The following is a 25,719-nucleotide window of genomic DNA, read 5'->3' as shown; positions in this document are numbered from 1 at the left end:
CACAGGGCTCGCTGCAGTCTATTGCATCTTCAGACGATGGTCAGGTTCTGTCATGTTTCATCATCACATATGATATTAGCCTATTTTCTTATTGTCATCTTACCCTTGTTACGATGCAGCTTATTTATTACTGCCATCACCTTTAATGTCATCACATGACATTCTAATAATTAAAACCGCCAGGTTAACGTGTGGGAAATTGGCATATTGAATTTGAGATGACAGTTCGTATAATAATTTCTGCTGTTATAGCTTGTTTAGATGACATAAGTCTTAATCAATCATGTCAAAGGATTTTTTTTCAGATGACAGATACGTTTATTTTAATGTCTTTTTATTGTTGTTTAGATGACATTTTTAAAAATTAAAATGTCACTTTTTGCCTTCTTCTTTGTTTGAATTTTTGGTTTTTACCTAAATACTGAAACATACTAAAATATGAACATGAAATTCTGTATATCAATGGTTTTAATTTTATTGGAGACCAATACTCATAATATGTTTACATTTGTGCACATACATTTCTGAATTAAAACACAAAAAAATAACCAATATCTTGAATAACGTCAATCCATATCTTGGAGTAATAATTAGGCCTATAATCCCAAAGGTCTTAGTATCTGCAAAAGCCAAAGCATGTCATTAATATTACACACAACCCTAAACTCAGTAATTACAGACCCTTCCCCTTTCGCGACCTTTCACTTACCACAATCATATCACTATAAATATATGCATCATACGCGTTCAGAATCCATACCTTCAACAACCCAGAAAACTTACGCTGTAACAATGGATCCCCTTGTTGAAACTCCACAAGAGATAATTGCTGACTTGGATAAATTGTACATGGAGAACCCAGAGTGGCTTCTGGCCATCGATGGTACGTATGTCAATCCATAGTTGTTCTGTAACTCTTCCTGGTTTCTTCTGTGTATTTTTAATGATTCTTCTTGGATGATAACGTACAAGTCCTCTCAATGGTAACTTCTTCACATGGTCGATCAGAATGAAAGGCCCCCCAATACACCCAATATGAAAGGGGTGTATTTGAAATCAGAATCAGCTACCCTCTGAATTTCCCAAACAGTCCTGCAAGAGTAATATTAACTAAGATCAGTAAGATATAATCACCTACATGACATATAAACATACATTAATAAATGTCTCCTCTTATTCTCAGTTTCGCCTCAGGAATAGGATATATCATCCTAACGTGGCTCCTCAGGGGTTGATTTGTCTTCCCCGTATCCTTAATACCCATCACTTATCCACTGCCATGGTATAATGCAACCATTTATCTATTTCATTTGATAAACACACAACATCATATTTTTGATCTAATTATTCTATGCATTTTGTAGTGTCTGTGGCACCTATGTGATCTACTTCTATAGCCCCATAGTGAGGAGCCATATCCTGGGCAAGAAGTAGTTACTGAGCAATACCACAGCAACAGGGAAGAGTATGAGGGGCTCGCCCGGATATGGACTGAGGAGTATGCAAAGTGGATATGAGGGGCAGAGGATGAGGTTCTCCTTTAAATTCCAAATTTCCTAAATTATCTTGAGTAAGAGAAAGGAGATTTGGAATTTGGAGAAGAATCAAAAGGCGACACTCAACCCCCTCTCCCCTTTGCAATATAATGTAGAGCTTGCTATTCAGTTCGTATGTATATGCAAGTAGACTAAACTGACCATTTTACAATGCTCCTTCCACTTGGGTTGTACTCGTTGTACAATGAACTTGGTAATGAGGTTTATGATGCTGTCACCACAAGGGACTCTGTTTGTGCTGAATGCATCATAAACCTATCACCATGTTGAATGTTGTTGTTACGATATCAAGCCGAGTGAAAAGGAACATAGTAAGAGTATGGCCAATGCACATACATAACCCTTTACATAGAGCTTGCTATTCAGTTCGTATGTATATGCATATTCTATCTAATCAAAATATATCCTATCATTTTCAAGCCATATCAATACATGCAATTAGCCTAAATTTACCCTTTAATACATGCTTCATACATGCTCAATGACCCTTTTACAATGTTCCTTTAATACTTGATGCATGATTAAGGTATATTGTAAACGAATTGCATTCAGAATCCTTACTTATCAGCATAACTCATGTTCAAATAAAAAGGAGTCAGTTGAGTTCATAACATTTTCAGCTTTAAGAGTATGCCTAACATGCTATAACAAGTAGACAACTTATTCAAGTAGACATATGTATATTCAAGTGAACATGCTATAACAAGTAGACAACTTATTCAAGTAGACATATGTATATTCAAGTGAACATGCTATAACAAGTAGACAACTTATTCGTGCATGTCTATTCCTTACTTATTCAAGACAACTTATTCCTTACTTATCAGCATAGCTCATGTTCAAATAAAAAGGAGTATGGTTATGAAGTGTATAATATAACTATGCTTCACAAACCATATGTTGTAGGCATGAACATTATTTCACTCAATGAACATTCATAGCATAAGAGTATGGCCAATCACAACAACATCATACATGTAACTAATCAGCTACATGCCCAAATGAACATTCGTACACATACTCAATTAGTCTAGCTTCCTAAACAGAACATCAAACATAAACATGTTTCATACACATACATATACACATACTCAATACTTCTAGCAGTATAACTCATAGGTGTAAGAGTATTGCCAATCATAATGAACATTCAAAGCTTTAGAGTATGCTTAATCAGCCACATGCTTAATGATCATTCATATATAAACTCTATGCGTCCTAGCTTCCTAAACAGTTATATCTAACCAATCAGTTCATACCAATCATTTCATCATCACCCACAACATCATACATATATGTAATCGTTCAGTTCAAACCCACATAACAATATATATACTAAATCAGGCTAGTTTCCTAAATCAATGAGTTCTAGGTTCCTAAATAGTACATCAAACATACTCAATCACTTCTAGCTTCCTAAGCAGAACATCAAGCATGAACAAGCCAACATGCTTTATATACATACACATACTCATTCAGATAAAAAGCCAAGTGGAAGATATATTGTAAACCTATCTCAGCAGCACCACCCACAACAACATCATGGATGCAACCAATCAGTTTAAACCAACATAGCATATATATATATTCATTAAGTTAAAGAAATCTTCCCATATGCTAAAGGCATGAACCGATTGACAATCTCTTCAGTCAGCCTTCCCATGTACTGAAGCATTCTTACTATCCCTGCAAATATTATGTTCAAATAAAAAGGAATCAGATGAGTTCACACCATCTTCAGCATCAGGCACTGTATTGCCCTAGGTTAAAAAAGATAAAGACCCAAGCTTTTCAGTAGTGAATCTGAATACAATAAAATCAGTGTAGCTAAGCGAGAGATCTAAACCTTTCAACGATAGGTCTGAAAATCACTAGATCCTTATTTCAGCTGCTGAAATCGACATACACAAAAGTAAATCGGATGAGGAAAGATAGAGTAAGGAACAATGAAACTCTAATACATCTAGGAACGAAGAAAATATGGCTTACCAGTACCGTGTTTCGAGCTCACTCCCAGTGATTGCATATTGAAATCAACCATGGAGATAGAGAGGGATGAGAGGGATGAAGCTTGACATAAATTGGGGTTTGGGATTAGAGAGAGGGTTTATATATCAGCTGAAATTTTAGTCAAACGATCGAGCGCCTAAAATTTGGTATATGGCCGCGTAAGTGAAATTTCATTTGCCGCTTTTTTGTTTTCGGCATACAATGACATTCATTTAATAGAGGTGTCATCTGTTGAGTGCATTAAATTTAACGAAAACACGCGTTTTCTTTGGATGACAGTAGTGTGTAATCGTAACGTCATATGAGAATCGAGCACGTTCTTTTATTACGCATTCAGATGACATAATGTTAAAATACTATCACGAAAAATATTCAGACGACACCAAAACAAATGTATGTCATGTACATTGTGTCATGTGAAAGGGAAAATGGCATAGTGTATAAAGGCATTGATCTTTTATCAGAACTAATTAAGTTAAATAAAATAAATCCCAAGTTTATTTAAGTGATCATAAAGTGTGCATACAAGCATGGAGTGAGACTAAACTTTATAATAATCCAATAAACTTAAAACAACCCCAAGTCAAGTAATATGTTTATGGGATTAACACAGTACTGTTGAGACATGCACGTAATAGTGTCTTCTGTTGTGAATAGAGAGCTAATCTCACAAGCTTTAAATATTTGGATATCTATATAGTTACATGGGCCAGGTGAAGAAGTTCATTAGGATTATGGATCCGATTTGAGATAACATGATGGATGGATTTATCTAAATGTCACATGTTTAATCTCAAATGGTATTAGTAGGTATAAGTAATCCTCATACTCAAATAAATATTAATTAGTAATTCTGGATTATGGAGTGTGGTGCGTTGACTCTCTCCGAACACGATCCACTACAGAGAGGACTCTGGGTGTGTGAGGGCATGCGTTGGGTATCACATAAAGTAATTGTAGGATAGTTAATGTTTGTACATTCATCACTCCTAATAGAGATAAGATACATTCATGGTCTCTTGTGGAAGAATTAACTGAAACCCGTGTAAGGTGATAAGGTTAAGAGAAGAAATAAAGATTTCACTTAACCTATCTATCCAGAGTTAATTCTAGGCGTCTTATTATATGTAACTTGACATATTCCATAGTTACTGATTCGTCTAAGGATATAGATGATGAAGGATTGAATTATACTGGACCTGATACAGAAAGGTAAACATCAAAATCACCTTGACTTCTTATCGCTCTAGGGGAATGTGACGATTCTACTGATAACAATCTGCGCACTCATTCCGTTATATGTTTAGTTTAAATTGATTTGGCTAATTAATTTAAATAAACATATACGACTAGTTGCGGTAAGAATCTAATGGGTCACACGCAGAATTAAGATCGAATGATGGAATGGTAATTTAAGAGGGAGGACATGAGTGGGCCAAAATTTATAGGGGTATTATTAAGTTGATTTAATTAATTTATTTAGATAATTATATTTAGATTATGTTTATGGTTAAATCAATTAAAGGATAACTAGTATTGTGCCCGCGCGTTGCGCAGGTGATAAAGTTTTTGTACATAAATTTAATATTTTAATATTTTTAAAATTTTATATCATTTACCTATAGTGATATTAATATTTTTTTTAAATAATTTAAATTTACAAATTGTAAATTAATTAACAAACAATCCTTTATAATTGCTTGATAATAGTTTTTGGAAATTGTTGAAGTCATAATTTATTGACCATATTGATATATTTGCGAGGGTCATTTCTTTCTGTTCTTGTATAATAATTTTTCTATATAATCTTGCAATTTTAAAACATTTACTACACTTTGTGGTGATGTTTTTTCAATCAAATTCTGGCTCTTCTAAAAAAAAAATCTCGTGCTATCTAAAATCTTTGATAAATCCATGAATTTGAAATAAGTATGTGATAACTTGGGAAAAATCCTTGATCGGAGCACTTCCCTGTGAGGCGCCGTTGGGATCGGCCGGGGACACTCCGATGCCAAAGTCAGTAATATTTCTGAGAATAAACTGTAAGCACAAAAGTAGAGAATCAGTAAGTGTACCTCAATAGCTTGGGATGCAAGCTATTTATAGTCATGTAGTTATAACCCTCGGTAACTAGAAAGTCTCCATTAATGCTCCATTAATGGCGGTTACTGATCTTATTCAAGTATGACCGTTAGCACATTAATGAGTTATTAGTTGCCTTTATTGGGAATCGGCTCTGTCGTTGAGTTGGCGTATCGAGGTATGATGGCGGGTCTCCTAAGGCGTTTGACTCTTTGTGGCGTGTTGGAGAATCTATAGATCCACCACCTATGAGTCTTGCTTTATACACCATCTGGAGATTCGCCAGTGGATCCTTATCCATAAGAGTATTGATGGAGGATCCTTCATTCTTTGTCTAATTATCCTTTTTCCCCATGTATGATATTTGGATGTTATGGAGATGTAGATGAACAGTCATGTCATTACTCATCTTTAATTGCTATCAATTCTCCATTAATCTCAGCATTTATCCTTGAAACCCTCAGAGTTGAGGTATTCGAACAGTCAAGTCTTTATTCCGCTTTAATGGCTATTAATTGCCATTTAATTGTATTTATTCCCATTCATGGATGGTAATAAAGGCGCCTTTTGGTATTCTTGGATTCGTCAAGGCGTATGTACGCTCTCCTTGAGAACAATGGCAGGTCTCCGTTACTCGCTCTCATCGGGCGTATCTCGTTATGGCGTATCTCGCCATGGTCCACGTGGTGTGGCATAATGCTAGAAACTCCTTCCTTTTCCTCATTATTTGCATATTCACCCCTGCATTAATCCTGCATTAATTATCATTAATTCCACATTAATTATGCATAAATATCTCTTTTAGAAGGAATAATGGTTTGTCATTATCTCTATTAATTTTCCCTTATTCCTTATTCAAGAATAATTTGGGTTGTTATCAGAAGCCCCCCCTAAAGGTATAAAAAGCTCTTTAGGGCTGTTTAAATGGTGTTTCATTTTTCTATCTTGGAGGAAAGTGGACCCGCCCTAGATGGGGGATCACATATAGATATGATACGCTTTTAGGGGATTTTGCTTCTTCGTGGATAGGTGGCCAACCGTATCCATTGTTAGCCTCTAGGGGCTTCTTGAGAGTTATATTTCCTTTAGAAAGGAATAACCTGCCCTTTATGGGACCATTTGTTCCTACCGCATAGGATTATGATTCGCCTTAGGGACTTCTTTTCTTCAGTTCTGCCATATTGAGGAGAATGACCCGCCCTTAGGGGTCAGTAAGAATGATCAGCCATTTAGGGACTTTTGTGCATTTATTGGTATCAATCCTAGCCTCAACTAACGTTCCGTTCCATGTCAATTTTAGGCAAATAATACTCTTTGGAGACTCAAACGTTGTTCAAGATTTTTCGCATGCATCAATTTCATTTAGAATGTGCAAATTTTTAAGCGTTTTGTCAACTGTATTGCGGGATAGCTAAATGTATCAAATTCAACTGCCTAGGATTCTTTTATTCCTAGAATTAAAAAGCAAACAAAAACAAAAAGCATGAAATCCTAAAATTAAAACAAAAACATGCAACCTAATATAGAAAAACAAAAAGAAATTACAAACATGCAAATGGCAGAATCAAAAATCATCATATCCTAGTATCTCCTCCCCACACTTACAACATGCATTTACTTCCATCATTACATAAAAGTAAAACATAAAGTACAGAAAAGAAATAGGATAGAAAAACTCCCTCAGGGATGGCTTGTCAATCCAACCCCGAATTTTCGATGCTACATTTTCAATTCCAAGCTGCAGTCCTGAAAATCAATCCGGCGTCGGTGAGTATTCCGATTAGACGGTTCTGCCAATAGAAAAAAAAAGAAAACAAACATAAGAATAGAGAAAGCAAGAGAAAAGAAAAAGAAAAAACGTTTAGTTAATTTTTTTTTAATAATTTTTTTTTTTTCGGAAAAAAATTTTCGGTAATTTTTTTTTTTTTATGTGTCTCGTCGAGACAGCCAGGTGTCTCGACGAGACGACACGAAAAACCCAAAAATATATATATATATATATATATATATATATATTTAATTTTTATATACTGTTGGCCCAAAAATAAAATAATTATTTTTATGTATATAAAATGCTTGGGTCATGTTTTTAGGATATAGTTTATATTTTCTAGAAAATAATACACGTGTAAACTAACCTTCAACCCACGAGAGAGTCCGGCACCACGCGGGGCGTGTCCTCCATACGCAGCGCGTAAACAAGGCGTCCGGAGAAATCAAACGTCAGAGACTCAAATACGCAGCGCGTCCTTCACTTTACGCGGGGCGTACTTTATTACGCGGGACGTACTTGCCAATACGTCATGCGTAAGACGCATCCGCAGAGTGTTCCAAGATCAGAAGCACGGATACGCAGGCGTATCCGCCAATACGCAGGGCGTACTCCTTTACGCGGGACGTGACACCAGAGACGCTACGCGTAAAAATCATCAATGAAACGCACAAGGCCCAGGAGCCACAACACGCAGGGCGTAGTAGGACATACGCGGGGCGTACCGTCTCTTCCGGAAGCAGTCAACAGCAGTTGAGGAAGTTAAGTTAGTTGGTTAGATTTAGTTGGAGTTAGTTGAGTTAGTTGATGATGAAAAGACCAAAATACCCAAATACCACTCAATAATTACCAAAATGCCACTAAAAAAAACTATAAATAGACCCCCTCCCCTACACTAAAAGACACTCAACACACAACAAAACCCCTCTCTAAAGGTTACTCTCAATGCTCTCTTTTTAGTTCTTAGCTCTTAGCTCCTAGTTCTTCTAAATTCTTCTTTTCGTTCTTCGTTTTTCTTAGTTTTAATCCCTCATTTAGCTTCCTTTAGCTTCAATTCAAGTCCCAAAGCCTCTTTTCAAGTTTCTCGACTCAAATTAGTGTTTTTAAGCCGTTACTCTGTTCAAGTTTCAATTAGAATTTCCTTTCTAAAGTAATTTTCCAGATTCGTCCATCCTTTTTCAAAGCTCAATTCTGTCCATTTAAAGTCATTTTTTGCTTTCAATCCCTTCGACAAAGTTGTTCCTAACGTTCTGAAATTTGATCTAGTGTATTTACTTTCCCAATTCTGTGCCTAGAAACTCTATTTACAAGCTGATCTTTGCACCTCAAATCATTTTAGACATTCTGTTTCCAGATTTTTCCAGATTCAACTAGTCATTTTCAATCCTCAATTACGTCTATTTAAAGTCCGTTTTAGCCTTCGATTCCTTATAGAAGTTTGTTCCTGACATTCCGAAATTAAATTTAGCATGTTTACTCGTCCAATTCCGTATTCTTAAACGCCCAAACGAGCCTCCCAAAGTTGAAGATTAAATCTGCCCCATTTGCCTGCCAACGTTTTGCTATTGCCAAGATCATATACCGTACGGGCCCGACCGGTTGCAGCTCTCCAAGAACTTCCAGCCGACACCAAAATTCAACATCAATCCGAGATAGCTATTGTGGCTCCGAGTTTGTTGTTGAATTCCAATTTATTTTAATTACATTTCAATTCCTTGTATTTGATTTGTTCTTCCATTTCAATTGAATTAGCTATATGTTTAGTATAGAAGTTCTTCAATTGTAATTCATTTTTAATTTTATGCTTACCTCAAACACATGTATTCAAACCTTGATTTACATCAATAAAATACCGATTTTCACCAAATTTCGTGTCAATTTCGCACTTTAAATTCCTTTATTTTCTCATCTTCAATTTACCCGCATTAGCTTAAATAAAACAATTTATCTAGCAAAGTTTCTATAACGGCGCTAGAGACCCAAGAGGGACTTTTTCAATCCTTGCATCCCTCGCCAATCGTTTCGTTTAGAATTCAAGTTTTGGCGCGCACATTCCATAAACTTAACCATTTCAATTGAGAAGTAATCTTCTCTGGCACGCCCGCACCCTAATCACACGTGACAATGTTGAAATTAGCATATTCGCAAAATATCGCTAACAATTTTTGGCACGCCCAGTGGGACCTTTTATTTTATTTTTTTTGGCTTAGCCAAAAATTTGTAAGACTTGTTTTTCATACCACGTATATATTCTTCACGCTCATTTTTTTTTATCATCTGTTTTTATGCCTTGCTTTTATTCCATTAATAAGCATTTATTTATTTCCTTGTTCTTTCTTTTTCAGCACTAGATTACTAACATAATTTCATAATTTTCACCCATAAGTACTCACGGAGAATGCCTCCTAGGAAGAACACGAGGAAAGATCCCATCCCATCGGACTCCGAAGATATTCAAAATCAGAACCGGGATCAGAGCAATGAACCCGGCATGCTTGAAGGTTGTGCGGCTGAGACCGTGAACAATAGCGGAGGTGCAAACCAACAACCACCTCAAGGCCCACCCATATTCGACATGGCACCATTTTTAGCAAAACTAGAGAAGCAGATCAAACAATTTCTACATGGATTTTCGCAATCCATGAGAGAAAGTTATGAGGATATGTGCAAGGCAATGCAAGCCAACAACGAGGCGGTGAACAATTCCAACAAGGGACTGGCTCTCGAGGAAAGGATCGTTGATTTAACCGGAGAGATCAGCAAAATCCTGGAAAAGTGCGCCGAGCTGTTCACACAAAGGTCGACATCTCAAGGACCGGTAGACGGTGGGAAGAAAACGCCGACATTAGGAGCTGGGGAAAGGTATACCCCGCCACCAGCTCGAGAAGAGAATCTCAGGTTCAATGAGCGCGGTGACAGGATCAGCCCAGAACCCATTCAAGTCCCGCCACCTCAACAATAGTTTAGATCTCATACCGGACCTAGTAACCATGCTGAACATTACGAGGAAAGCCATGCTCGTAATGCGGGGGGCAATGTGAGACAAACCAACTTTCACCCACAACGGACGACGCACACATGCATGGAGCCCACCAACAACTTGGGAGAGGCCCAACGCATAAGAAACATCGTCCAAGAGATCTATAGGCCAACCGTGAGGGAAGTATACCGACCCGAGTTCCAGAAACCCTATCCAAGACACTATGATCAGCTATACCCTTTACCCCACAATTTTAGAGTACCCGATTTCGCTTTATTTTCAGGAGAAGAAGGGCAATCCACTGTGGAGCACGTGGCACGCTTCACCTTCCAGTGCAGCGGTTTGAGGATGGACACAAACTTCGACATGATACGCTTGCGGCTATTCCCAGGTTCACTAACGGGACCAGCTTTCTCTTGGTACACCACCTTACCATCCGGATCCATTCATGGATGGAAACAAATGGAAAGACTGTCCCACAACCAGTTTTATCGAACGGAGCCCGAGATCTGTGTTGCGGAGCTGTCCCGAATGACGCAACGACATGGAGAACCGGTTGAAAATTTTATCAACCGATTTAAAAAGATACGACATCGTTGTCGAATCAACATCCCCGAGGTCGAGTTCGTGAAGATTGCCCAACGTGGGTTGGAATTCGAAAACCGGAAGAAATTTCAGGGGATAGATTTCCGCGACTACTACGAGTTGGTGGCCAAGGTTTCAGAGTACGAGGAGTTGATGAGGGAAGATCATCGACGCAAGAAGAACTCTGTGGGAAGCTACTAAGGGGAGGTACAAACGCATGAGGTAGCCATTGCCGACTTAACGAACACCAGATCTCGAACATGTCCCGTGTTGGTAAAAAATCCCAAAGCACTAGAGGTAGTTAAAAGGATCCCAACCACCCAATATACGTTTGACGTCTCGAAGACGGAAGAGATCTTCGACTACCTGCTAAAAGAGCAGTTCATCACATTGCCTCCCAGACATGTGATCCCATCCAAAGAAGAAATACACGGACGAAACTACTGTAAGTATCACGACAACTGGAGCCACAACACTCAAGCATGTTTTGGTTTTAGAAACGCCGTGCAGGATAGGATTAACCGCGGGATACTTCAATTCCCGGAAAAGAAGGAAAGCATGCTGATCGACGAGGACCCATTCCCGGTAGCCAATATGATCACTGCCACTTCACTAGTGTGGGGGGGGCAAAGGAAAGCAACAGGGCGACGTGAGAACCCGACAGATATGGGTACCAAAAACGACGCCATCTAAATTGGAGGACAGCTCAAAGCAGTCACAAAACGCAAAGAAAAGAGACGTGCAACAACAACGGTCGCATTTCGTGACACCTTCGAGTACGTCCCCCGTCGATCAATGGAAATTGAATAGCCACAAGAAATTCCCAAGGCCTCTCTCTAGGAATGCAAAGAGAAGATTAAGGAAAAGAGAGGCAGAAAAGAGAAATAGTCAAAAGGAGTCATCCAGCGTCAACTCCAATGATGCGAAAAGAGGAGGAAAAAACCAAGAGAAGAACCTCCAGATCCGGGTTGGAGATTTCATCATACGGGTAGATTGTGCAGCTACCTCTTTAATCTTACCTTCGGATTTTAGAAGCGAAGACATCAAGAAAGAATTCCCCAAGCCTGAGTACAAGGAGCAAGAAGACGCAACACCGAAGGCACCGGGTGAAGAGGGCATGAAGAGGGTTTACTTTGACAAGCCCACTCCAAGGATGACTCGCCATATCAAACCTCTATACATCAAGGCTCATGTAGATGGCAAACCAATCTCCAGAGTGCTCATCGACAATGGATCAGCCGTTAACATCATGCCTATGAAGATGGTCCTAGCCTTAGGGAAATCAGAGGAAGATATAATCTCATCAGAGGTGTCAGTTTCAGCCTTCACGGGAGAAATTGCAAAGACATACGGCGTCCTACCATTAGAACTCACCATTGGCTCTCACACCACCATGGCCGCTTTCTTCGTGGTAAATTCAACCGCGAGCTATCAGGCACTGTTAAGGAGAGATTGGATTCACTCCAACTCATGCATCCCTTCGTCTTTGCACCAACTTCTTCTGTTCTGGAAGGGAGACGAGGTGGAAGTCATTCAGGCAAACGAGAAACCATTCGAAACCTACTCAGATGTGGTCGAGGCTAGACTCTACGAGGAATTTGTAGGCCCAATCCGAGTGGGATCCAATTACAAAGAGCAATCATGTGGCGAAGAGATTAAGAATATCCTAAGGCCAATGGCAATCGTGCCTCGTCGAAGGCCATTCCGTGATGAACCGATAATTGAAGAGATTCCATGATTAAGACAACATCCGGAAAAGAAGCGGTGGCTTTAACCGCTATATCAAAACTGAATGCACAACAACTAGCGGAGAAACTATACCAGGAGAACGACATGAGGGTCTCAGAAATCGAAGCACCCAAAGGAATAGCAGAACTAGATCCTCAAGGAGAAGAAATCCAATTACAAGATCTGAAAAGGGCGAACCCGAAGTTAGAAGATGAAGGTTCCATGGCAGTCGACCCTCTAGACGAAGTGAACCTAGGGACAGAAGAGGAACCTCGGGTTACGTTCGTCAGTAGCTTACTACGACCAAATTTAAAGGAAGCCATCATCGTTTTGCTTCAGGAGTTCAAAGACTGTTTCGCTTGGAATTATGATGAAATGCCCGGGTTGAGCAAAAACGTAGTGGAACATAGATTGCCAATCAAACTGGAGTTCAAACCCTTCAAACAACCAACAAGAAGGATGAGCAAAGAGGTTGAAGGCAAGGTGAAGGAAGAAATAGAAAAGCTGTTCAAGGCTAAATTCATCAGACCAGCAAAATACGCAGTATGGCTATCTAACGTCGTGCATGTAGTAAAAAAGAACGGTAAATTACGCGTATGCGTAGATTTCCGCGATCTAAATCTAGCTACGCTAAAAGACATCTATGTGATGCCTATTGCCGATATGCTAGTAGATGCCGTGTCTAAAAATGAATTAATATCTCTTTGCGATTGCTATGCGGGATATAACCAAATCCCCATTGCCGAAGAAGACATTGCAAAAACGGCATTTCGATGCCCGGGGTCAATTGGTACGTTCGAATGGGTCGTCATGCCATTCGGTTTGAAAAATGCCGGCGCCACATACCAAAGAGCAATGAATGCCATTTTTCACGATTTACTCGGCACCTCCATGGAAGTATACGTAGACGACATCGTTGTCAAATCCAAGCGAGAGGCAGAACACGTCGGCCATTTGAGGAAGAGCTTCGAGCGGATGCGTAAGTACAATTTGAAACTCAATCCTCTAAAGTGCGCCTTCGGGGTCAAAGTAGGAAACTTCCTCGGATTTTTAGTCCATCAAAGAGGGATCGAGATTGACGACAATAAGGCAAAAGCAATCAAAGAAGCACAACCTCCGAAGAACAAGAAGGAGTTGCAGCGGTTCTTGGGCCAAGTAAACTACCTGAGACGATTCATATCAAACTTGGCTAGAAAATCCAGAGCATTCTCAGATCTGTTAAGACTCAAAGACGAAGAAAGCTTCAAGTGGAACGACAAGCATCAAGCGGCGTTCGAAGAGATCAAAACTTACTTGAGCAACCCACCTGTGTTGATGCCACCAAGGGAGGGTACTCCACTCAAGCTCTATATATCAGCAACCGACGAGTCAATTGGGTGCTTGCTTGCCCAAGACAATGCAAACCGTCATGAACAAGCCATCTACTATCTAAGTCGAACATTGCTATCGGCAGAAATGAGGTACAACCCAGTTGAGAAGACGTGCTTAGCCCTCTATTTTGCTTGCACAAAGTTGAGGCATTACTTGCTCAAAGCGAGAGTTTATATGATTGCTAGCACCGACTTGATCAAATAAATGCTAAACCAGCCTATCCTCTCAGGAAGAATAGGAAAATGGTCACTAGCATTGGCCGAGTTCACTTTGGTGTATCTCCCGCAATCCTCGATAAAAGGGAAAGCAATTGCAGATTTTGTGGCCGACCACCCAACCGACTTTCAATATCCCGAAGAAGCAGAACTGCCAATTTATCTGACGCACAAAGAACCGTGGCAGTTGAAGTTCGATGGTTCAAGCACAAACAGTTCCAACGGAGCAGGAGTGATCATCACAGCCCCATCCGGGACTAAGACAATATTAGCGGTAAACTTGGATTTTGAATGCACGAACAACCAGGCTGAGTATGAAGCTCTAATCATCGGCTTAGAAATCTTGATAGACCTAGGAGCGAAAGAGGTCAAGATTTTCGGTGATTCATAATTGGTTATCCGGCACCTAACAGGAGAATATAAATGCTCAAGTTTATCTTTGCTACCTTATTTCGCGTTTGCAATTCAACTTCTGGAAATGTTTGATGAGGTCAGTTTGGAGCATATCCTAAGAAATGACAATTGGGAAGCTGACGAGTTAGCCCAAATCGCTTCTGGAATGAAAATCTCCAAAGATACAGCATACAAAGTCGTTATCATCAGAAGACAGGGCCATCCTTCCGTGGCGGATAGAGGCGTCCAATTTGAATCATTCGACATCAATATTAACTTAGCTCAAGATTGGAGGAAACCATTCATCGATTACCTCAATGATCCTTCCAAAAAAGTAAAATATTCACTAAGTATTCAATCTCGAAATTACATGTTGATGGCAGGTGATTTGTACCGTAAGAGCTACGACGGAATGCTGCTTAAATGTCTCGGTTTCCCAAAAGCAATGGAGGTCATGAAGCAAGTCCATGAAGGCATATGCGGAGCTCACCAGTCCGGAAGGAGAATGCGGTGGCTTATCAATCGCCATGGGTACTTCTGGCCAACGATCCTACGCGATTGCATCACATATGCGAAGGGTTGCAAGAAGTGTCAACTGTATGGCCAAATCCAACGAGTCCCTTCAGAAGAATTACACTCAGTGGTGAAGCTGTGGCCTTTTAGAGGATGGGCTATTGATCTAATAGGGAAAATATTCCCAGCTTCATCAAAAGGTCATTGTTTCATCATAGTTGCCACAGATTACTTTTCCAAGTGGGTAGAAGCAGCACCAATAAAGCAAGTCGGCCAAACACAAGTGATCCAATTCATCAAAGAGAACTTGATTCATAGATTCGGAATCCCAGAATCTATCACCACGGATCAAGGGACCATGTTCACAGGCGAAGGTATGAATGAGTTCGTAGAAGAGTACGGAATTAAATTGATACATTCCACTCCGTTTTACGCACAAGCAAATGGTCAAGCCGAAGCATCCAACAAAATTCTAATTCAAATCTTGGAAAAGATGCTAGAAGACAATCCTAGAGAATGGCATAAAGTTCTCTCAGAAACACTGTGGGCTATGCGAACATCTAAACACGGGCGACCGGAGTAAGTCCATTTTTCCTAACCTTTGGCCATGATGCGGTAATACCATTGGAAGTCATCGTTCCTTCACTCCGAGTGATGCGTCAACATGATTTAGAGCCGGATAATTATGTGCAAGCCATGACTATGGAACTCGAAGACTTGGATTATGAAAGACAAAAGGCGCTCGATTGCATGATGATCCAGAAAAAGAAAGTCGAAGACGTGTACAACAAGAAAGTAAAAAAGAAAAACTTTAAAGAAGGCGAGCTAGTATGGAAGCTGATTCTACCAATCGGGACAAAAGATCGTGAGCTTGGAAAATGGTCGCCCAACTGGGAAGGACCATTTCAAGTCCACAAAGAGCTTCCCGGAAATGCGTATTGGTTGAAGAGCTTAGACGGAGAACCACATAGGAGATACATTAACGGTAAATATTTAAAGAAATATTTTCAAAGTATGTGGGACGTAATTAACACAGGAACCGATGGGAGCGTCACGCACAACACATGATGTGTAACGTGCGAAGTAGCCAGCCAACAAGGCATAGAGGAAGCACATCCCGAAGGACAGCTCAAAAAGCCAAGTACGCGGGGCGTCTTTATTTCACGCAGGGCGTGACTCAGGCACGCACGAAAGTCACACCCCAGAGGCTCATTTACGCGCAGCGTAATCCCAAAGACGCCACGCGTAAATTTCTTCTTTAGATGCCCCAAGATCAGAAGCTCAAATACGCAGGGCGTGTTTGACAATACGCGGGGCGTGCCCCAAAGACGCAGGACGTAAACCAGACGTGTGTAGAAGATGTACTCCAGGAGCGAGAATACACGGGGCGTAAAATCAAAGACGCCACGTGTATTCATCATCGAGAAAGCACTTCAGGATCAGGAGCACAAATACGCGGGGCGTAACCAGGTACACGCAGGGCGTATACGCAATTTTTCTGGGCATTTATATATTGTCTTTGCAAGTGCTATAAATGTTCATCAATAAAAGAATAAGTGTGCTGATGCGTCCCCACCTAGGTTAGAGATGGGAACTCACTAAGGGATAAGTGTACCCCGTCGTTATCAAGTAATAAATTTCTGGTTTAAGTCCAGGTTATCGTCCACAGGATTTATTTCTGCAAGTACCGAGCTACTCGATCTCGGATGTTATCTAGGCTTAGGAGGTTTTGAGTTTGTTTGTTTTAATTAATCTACTCCTAGGTTGAATTATGCTAATCCTAGCTAAGTTATCTAATTCTAACTAAGTTATCTAATTCTAGCTAAGTTATTCTACGCCTAACTAAGTTACTCTACCCCTAATTGATCTTTCATTAATGAAACTATTCGAAGGAACATGGTATGAACGATAATAATAAAGGTAGAGTATCAAGTCTATTGAATAAAAACCTAATCTGAGTCACTTGTATTCAAGGCGATTAACCCTACTTACCCTCCTGAGGTTCCTAGCGCGTGATTCCCTAAGGCCGAAACTAGGTCTAAGGCTCAGTAAATTGGCGCTTAATCAACTAAGAGGTCGTCAATCTCCTAGGCTCTGACTAGGCCAGATTCAGCTCGCAATATGTGCCTACTAGATTTTGGGGCTTTTGAATGAGTTAAACCAATTGAATAAAGCGTAAGACAGAGATTAGACAAATAATCATAGAACAAAACAAGAGCTAAATTATTATTAAAGGCGAAGATAATTGTCACAAGATACAATAAGTCAAATTCGGCAACTGTATCAAAGAGTACAAACATGGAAAGATAAAAGGAGATACAAAAATCCCTTTCAGGGAACCTGTTTACTCTGCAGCCGGCGACTTGATCTTAAGGACGGACCTTGATAATTCCTCGAGAAAAAGCTTTGAAGGAGCATCAATGGAGGTTGAGGAAGATGGAGAAGATGGAGAGGAATTACAAGGGGAAAGCTAAAATAATTTACAAAAACGAAAGATATCCAATTTACAATGGAAAAATCCTATTTATAGACGCGTCTCGTGCCTCGTTTTGACCTATTTTCGTGTCCTTGTTGGTGTAGGAAGACATGGGGCCGAATGTGGCTTCGTGGGGGCGGAATTGGTCTTTTTGACCAATTCCCGTAGGGCTGCTCGCCGAGCAGGGAAGGCTGCTCGCGCCGAGCAGCCCCCTGCTCGCCGAGCAGGCGCCTGGTGGCTTGCTCGGCGAGCAGGCTCCTGCTCGCCGAGCAGGCCTCTGGCGGCATGCTCGGCGAGCAGGCCACCAGGGGCCTGTTCGGCGAGCAGGCATGGCCTGTTCGGCGAGCAGGCCTCCAGGGGCCTGCTCGGCGAGCAGAAATGGCCCGTGGGGCCTTGCTCGCCGAGCGTTTTCGCCCGAAGCATGCTCGATTCATGCCGAGTGACTTCTATGCCCTTTTTCATCCGAACTTACACCTGCACACGCATAAAAACTCCAGAAAACATTAGTCCAAAAGCCAAATTGATCCGTCAATCGCCTATTTTGAGCAAACGCTTCGTTTGGTGCGACTTTTGACGGACCAATTAGCTTCAAAAGATAACGGAATTCTACTATGCATGTTATTTCGACCGTATTTGCCTAAATTGATCATAAAACGAGCCTAAACGACGAAAAGTAAATAGAACGTTTCCAATTCCTAACTAACTCACACAAAAGCATTTAAATGCGAGAATTGCTCGCTTATTAACCAAATAACTCTAAAACCCGTCCTAAAACCGTACCCAAAGATAGGGGTTTTTGACCCCTATCATGTGCCATGGCCAAAAATAGATGACTTGGCAAATGTTCAAACGGCAATCAACTCACAAAACAATGTCCATTTGTACTACACAAATAAATAAATGAAAGAATAAGCGTACAAACTCAAAACAAAGATGAAAAGTACGGGCAACCCGTGAACGTACCTCACGGAAACAAACAAAAATCAGGCTTTGGGTATTTCGCCCAAGATTCACAAAGTTTGGAGGCAGCCTCTTTGTGTTGCTCGCTCTGTCGGTGCCATGCCAATATCTCATCATAATGATTGGCCAATCGATCTTTCTCACGGCACAACTCTTTCTCCATCCGCGGGAAACAAGCCCTAAACCCGGAGCTAGCTCTAACCATATCTTCCTTAAACACTCGAGCTTCAACCACCTCCCTCTCCAATGCTGCAAGCCGCTCCTCTACAGCTGCAATTTTGGCTAATCGTTGCCTATCCGCTTCTTCACCATCAACCATAGCATTAAACTTCTTGCTGTAGGCCTCTAACTCTGCCATATTTGATTTAACTCGAGCTGCGAGACCTGCTGCCACGTTTTTCTCAGTAACATAGGACTGATAGCAAAATAATACGTGGTTCTTGGCGGATTTCAACGGCTCAGTCTTGAAGGGATGAACACACACACCCATCATAAGGTCAAAATCAATCATAGCTCTTTCAACATGGGTCGGAGTCCAAGAGTCAAGAGGAGAGGAGATAAGCTTACTGAGATTGGCACGAGCATCACTCAAAGAATCATCACTAGGCAAGGATGAGTCAGCTACGGCGTTAGGCGGTCCTTTCAAAAATGAAAAATCCAAACCAGCAAAAGGATTATCAGCCTTAAGACCAACAGGAACTAATGGAGGACGCACTAGAGCTGATTCCTACCATATTCACAAATGACAATTCAATCAAACAATATGACTCAAGCATCCCAAACATAGTTCATAAAATAACGGAGTCGCAAAATCATACAAACCTGAGACAATGGTGCGGCAATCAATCGGTTTAAAGAAGATACAGAAGGAAGATGTGTTCGTGTTGGAAGTTGCAATGGAGTCATGTCCACCTCGGTCGAGCCATCATCAAGAGACAGGGTTCTAATCGAAGAAGTCACGTTCCAACATGCCCCTAGTTGATCCAGCGCTCCATCCTCAAAACCAAAATATAGGTCTTCGTCAGAATCAATTCTCTCTCCTGGTCTCACAGAAGGGCCTGCCGTAGTAGGTACCTACCCTCCCCCATCCAACATGATTACTTTGCCTTTGCCTTTGCCCGTTTCGTTTATCTCAAGAGTATTCGGGACCAGAAGAGTCAGATTGTTATCCTTTCCCGAGCTACCGCTCGAATCTAAAAAAAAAATGAAAAGAATGTATATATATATATATAAAATGTACATACAAAACAAAATAAAAAGAGCTTACCAACGGGTGGAATACACTGCTGAAAAACGGTATCCCACCAAGCATCAAACGAAGGTCGATCCGATCCAAGCAGAAGTGGTCCCTGATCATATCCCACGTCCAGAACCGCAGCGGCTATATCTTCGTCACTAGCTCCATACCGCTGAGAAGAGGTAGGAAATGGGAGTGGCCCTGGAATAGCTTGGAAAAATCCTAATTGACGTGCCCAAAGACAAGGTGCATATAAAGTCAGACCAGGATTTGATGATCTCGAGGTTCTAGTTCGGTTCACCCCGTGGTGTAACCGACGTGTTGCACACACCATCATCCACCATTCAGTACCTTCATGGGGGGCAGCAGACAAGTAAGAAAGCGCCCAGGATGGTAGACATGAATTACTCTTATTCCAAAAGAGAAACAACACATTGTGAGTGGATGGCACTAAAGTACGAAGAAATCTCACAACCACACCAACGGCCAAACTCGAAGAGCTGTAGCAAAGGTCTACACCAAGATGATCTGAAACCCCCACTGATGAAACAGTAGCCAAATGAGGGAAGTAGATAAAAACCCACAGTTGTAACAACCATAAGCCACCCCGAGGTTTTACAAATGGTCTGCCCTCAACCGTAAGAGCTAGGCGGTGGAAGGTTGAAGCTAACAACATGGTGCCAAGAGCTAAACGACGGCCTGAAGCCAAAGCCTTAGCAATAATCAATATTTCAGCGGTAGGCCTAAGACCCAACGGTTCAAAAATGTAATTGCTAAGCATCATCCACAGGAAATGCACATGATCCTCATCATCCAACTCCGTCTTATCCAATTTCTTCTTAATTATTTGGACATACGTCCCAGCCTCTTTAGATAAGATGGCTTGCACTCCAGGGAATGCGTGTGTATCGACACAACTTGGGACTTCCTCTCCAATAATAGGCAACCCCGTCAAAGCAACCACATCACGTAAAGTGATAGACATAGGACCCAGAGGGAGAATCAATGAGTTGCATGTCGGTGACCAATAATTCAAAACTCCTTCAAGCACATTCACACAAGGAGTAATTTCATGACGAGTCAAACGAACAAAATCCCTGATGCCAACCTGGTCCCAGACACTTGCATACCTCAATTCTAAACGATCTACAAGGTCATTCCACCCAGTGTAACAACGAGGGAATACCATACCTTTCTTATTCGCGGGGAATTGATAAGTTTCCCTATGAAGGGCTAATTCGGTAGCGGTACTCATGGGATAAGGGGGCAAATGCGAGTTATTCATAGCAACAGGGCTAATAGTAAAGACACTGTCCTGAAATTGGAAGTACAGACACAATCAATCAAAGCCTATAGATGCTACCTTCAAATACATGATCATGAAATTACAAAAATTACCTCCTGCAAGCCAAGGGTTATGCCTAGGCGAGAATCAGCGCGAATGGTGTCAGAATATGAGTCCGCAGCTGTGACAGACAGATGCAAAACTTCAGCAATACAATTCCATCCCCACGTAATAGCTCTAAAATTCTTATGTTTTATTCCAATTCAATTTATTTTCTCATAAAATGTGATTCTACACACACAAAAGCAAAAGAAAAATCAAAAAGAAAGAAAATAAAGAAGAAAAATAGTTTGCATACCCATGCTTGAGAGACTGAGAGCTTGATTCTGAGTGTTCTTGAGCTTGGGGAAAAGAAAATGGCAGAAACAAAAGTATCAAAAAGAAAGAAGAGTTGTAGATTGATTAAGATAGAGAGTTCCAAGGAATTCAAATTCTAAAAATCCTGCAGGATTCTTTTCTCTATTATCTTAAAAAAGAAAAAAGTATTTAATAAAACTTCTTTTGTACATAAATTTTATTGTTACTAATTCATTTATGCACAAAAGAGGGGGGCAATTGTTGGCCCAAAAATAAAATAATTATTTTTATGTATATAAAATGCTTGGGTCATGTTTTTAGGATATAGTTTATATTTTCTAGAAAATAATACACGTGTAAACTAACCTTCAACCCACGAGAGAGTCCGGCACCACGCGGGCCGTGTCCTCCATACGCAGCGCGTAAACAAGGCGTCCGGAGAAATCAAACGTCAGAGACTCAAATACGCAGCGCGTCCTTCACTTTACGCGGGGCGTACTTTATTACGCGGGACGTACTTGCCAATACGTCATGCGTAAGACGCATCCGCAGAGTGTTCCAAGATCATAAGCACGGATACGCAGGGCGTATCCGCCAATACGCAGGGCGTACTCCTTTACGCGGGACGTGACACCAGAGACGCCACGCGTAAAAATCATCAATGAAACGCACAAGGCCCAGGAGCCATAACACGCAGGGCGTAGTAGGACATACGCGGGGCGTATCGTCTCTTCCGGAAGCAGTCAACGGCAGTTGAGGAAGTTAAGTTAGTTGGTTAGATTTAGTTGGAGTTAGTTGAGTTAGTTGATGATGAAAAGACTAAAATACCCAAATACCACTCAATAATTACCAAAATGCCACTAAAAAAACTATAAATAGACCCCCTCCCCTACACTAAATGACACTCAACACACAACAAAACCCCTCTCTAAAGGTTACTCTCAATGCTCTCTTTTTAGTTCTTAGCTCTTAGCTCCTAGTTCTTCAAGTTCTTCTAAATTCTTCTTTTCGTTCTTCGTTTTTCTTAGTTTTAATCCCTCATTTAGCTTCCTTTAGCTTCAATTCAAGTCCCAAAGCCTCTTTTCAAGTTTCTCGACTCAAATTAGTGTTTTTAAGCCGTTACTCTGTTCAAGTTTCAATTAGAATTTCCTTTCTAAAGTAATTTTCCAGATTCGTCCATCCTTTTTCAAAGCTCAATTCTGTCCATTTAAAGTCATTTTTTTGCTTTCAATCCCTTCGACAAAGTTGTTCCTTACGTTCTGAAGTTTGATCTAGTGTATTTACTTTCCCAATTTTGTGCCTAGAAACTCTATTTACAAGCTGATCTTTGCACCTCAAATCATTTTAGACATTCTGTTTCCAGATTTTTCCAGATTCAACTAGTCATTTTCAATCCTCAATTACGTCTATTTAAATTCCGTTTTAGCCTTCGATCCCTTATAGAAGTTTGTTCCTGACATTCCGAAATTAAATTTAGCCTATTTACTCGTCCAATTTCGTATTCTTAAATGCCCAAACGAGCCTCCCAAAGTTGAAGATTAAATCTGCCCCATTTGCCTGCCAACGTTTTGCTATTGCCAAGATCATATACCGTACGGGCCCGACCGGTTGCAGCTCTCCAAGACCTTCCAGCCGACACCAAAATTCAACATCAATCCGAGATAGCTATTGTGGCTCCGAGTTTGTTGTTGAATTCCAATTTATTTTAATTACATTTCAATTCCTTGTATTTGATTTGTTCTTCCATTTCAATTGAATTAGCTATATGTTTAGTATAGAAGTTCTTCAATTGTAATTCATTTTTAATTTTATGCTTACCTCAAACACATGTATTCAAACCTTGATTTACATCAATAAAATACCGATTTTCACCAAATTTCGTGTCAATTTCGCACTTTAAATTCCTTTATTTTCTCATCTTCAATTTACCCGCATTAGCTTAAATAAAACAATTTATCTAGCAAAGTTTCTATAACGGCGCTAGAGACCCAAGAGGGACTTTTTCAATCCTTGCGTCCCTCGCCAATCGTTTCGGTTAGAATTCAAGTTTTGGCGCGCACATTCCATAAACTTAACCATTTCAATTGAGAAGTAATCTTCTCTGGCACGCCCGCACCCTAATCACACGTGACAAGGTTGAAATTAGCATATTCGCAAAATATCGCTAACATATACAAATCTAAACAATTGTTTCAACCTATTCAATTTACACAGATTATAAACGAAATAGTCCCTGGCAACACTTGATGGTGTTGTTGTCGGGTATTTCGAAATATAATCTAATTATAAATAAAATAGTTCCAAGCAAATTTAATCTAATTATAATCAAAATAGTCCCCGGCAACGGCGCCAAAAACTTGATGCTCGTAAAATATATAGCATTTAATAGGACAAGTGTATCCTATCGCAATAAGTAATATTATGCTAAGCACGAGATTGAACCACAAAGACTATTCGTTACAACTAGCAAATCTACCTAGAATGATCTAATTGTTTAGAGGGTTGGATAAAAGTTGGGTTTTTGAATAACTAACTAATTGAATTGAAAGCAATAAACATAACAAAATAAAGTGAACAATTGACAGGGTAGAAGGTGAATTGACGGATGGCACAATATAGGTTGAGGAATCCTTTGATTAAATCCTAGGTATGGGTTTAGGGAGTTCAGATTTGTGTTTTACCAATGATTGAAGGTAATTGTCCTAAGTGAAAGACTAATATGATCAGTATTGTCCTTCCTATTCACATGCATTCGGGTGAAAGCTTGATTAGGCATATACCCTAGGTCATGCAAAGCATTAGGTTTATTGACAACTAAGGCTAAAGCCGTAGCCTAGCCACAAAGCCTCATTCCTAGTGGTCTCTAGCGAAGTCAGATTTACACAAGTTCGATATAGACGATTCCGTGGTCAGGTTCTCATCTATCTATAATCCTATTTAATGTTAGGGTCACAGGCATTGGGCACATTATATACATAAACAGGCTAGTTGACCATTATCAATGCTCATTCTAGCATAAATCCTGTTCCTAACATCATCTAGGCATTAAGCATGCATAAACTGATCAATCAAAAGGTCCTAGATCCCTAATCACACATATTCATACAATCAATTTCATCCCCATCCCAAATTGGATGGGGATCAGTTCATAGACAAACTAATCACAATAGGAGGAAATCAAGAATAACGGAAAACATCCACAATAAATTATAAAAGCAAAAGAAAAAAGAGAGAGATAGAAATCTAAAACCCGCTTTGTCTGATTCGATTATAGAAATAGAAGATGAAGAGCTTCTCCCATCAATCGTTCTTGAAAGAAAAGACAAAACAGAAAATAAACCTAATCTAGAAAGCAGGAAATCTAATCTAAAAGCTAAAAATCTACATTTTGGAGGAGAGAAAACCCTAGCGGCTCTCTAATTTATTAAATGGCTAATCCCCTCTGAAAGATTAGGTTTAGCTCCCTATTTATAGAATTAGGAAGGAAACCCTAATGCCTCAGGGGTAAAAATGGCATTTACAAAGTGTTAAATGGGCTTTTAGGGCCTTGATCCGCGAATTTCAGCAAAGGGGAAGGCGCAGACGCGCCTTCCCCCGCCTCGTCTCGTCGAGACAAGGCCTGTCTCGACGAGACGAGGGCCTGTCTCGACAAGACAGGTGATGTCTCGCCGAGACAGGTCCTATTTGAGGAACTGTGGCTCCGGCTTTTATCTGTTTAGGTCCATGGGCTTCCGAAAAGTGCTCTAATGGTCCTTGACGAATCCCAAAAGTGCTCTGATGGTCCCTGAATGATCCGGAAATGCTCCAATAGGCTTGGGTCTGGTTCGGAAATGCACGAAAGGTCCCTGAAAATCCCTGAAAACACCGAAAATGCCATAAATAAAGGAAAATACTAAATTTAACTAAAAAGTAATAAAACGATACTGAAATTAAATAGAAACAAAGGGAAAACAAACTAAATTAATCCTAAAAATCCTATATAAATGGAAGCTATCAGGAATCCGGGAGACGAGCATTGGATTGCCGTCAAGAACATTCTTAAGTACTTGAGAAGGACTAAAGATATGTTCCTAGTGTACGGAGAAGGAGATCTGAAAATTGAAGGATTTTCAGACGCTAGTCATCTCACAGATGAGAATGATTTTAAATCCCAATCAGGATACCTGTTTATCTTGAATAGGGGCGCGGTCAGTTGGAAAA

The sequence above is a fragment of the Euphorbia lathyris genome, chromosome 8 (genome assembly GCF_963576675.1).
Source record: "Euphorbia lathyris chromosome 8, ddEupLath1.1, whole genome shotgun sequence".
Classification (NCBI taxonomy): Eukaryota; Viridiplantae; Streptophyta; class Magnoliopsida; order Malpighiales; family Euphorbiaceae; genus Euphorbia; species Euphorbia lathyris.
Note: the sequence above shows the minus strand (reverse complement) of the source record.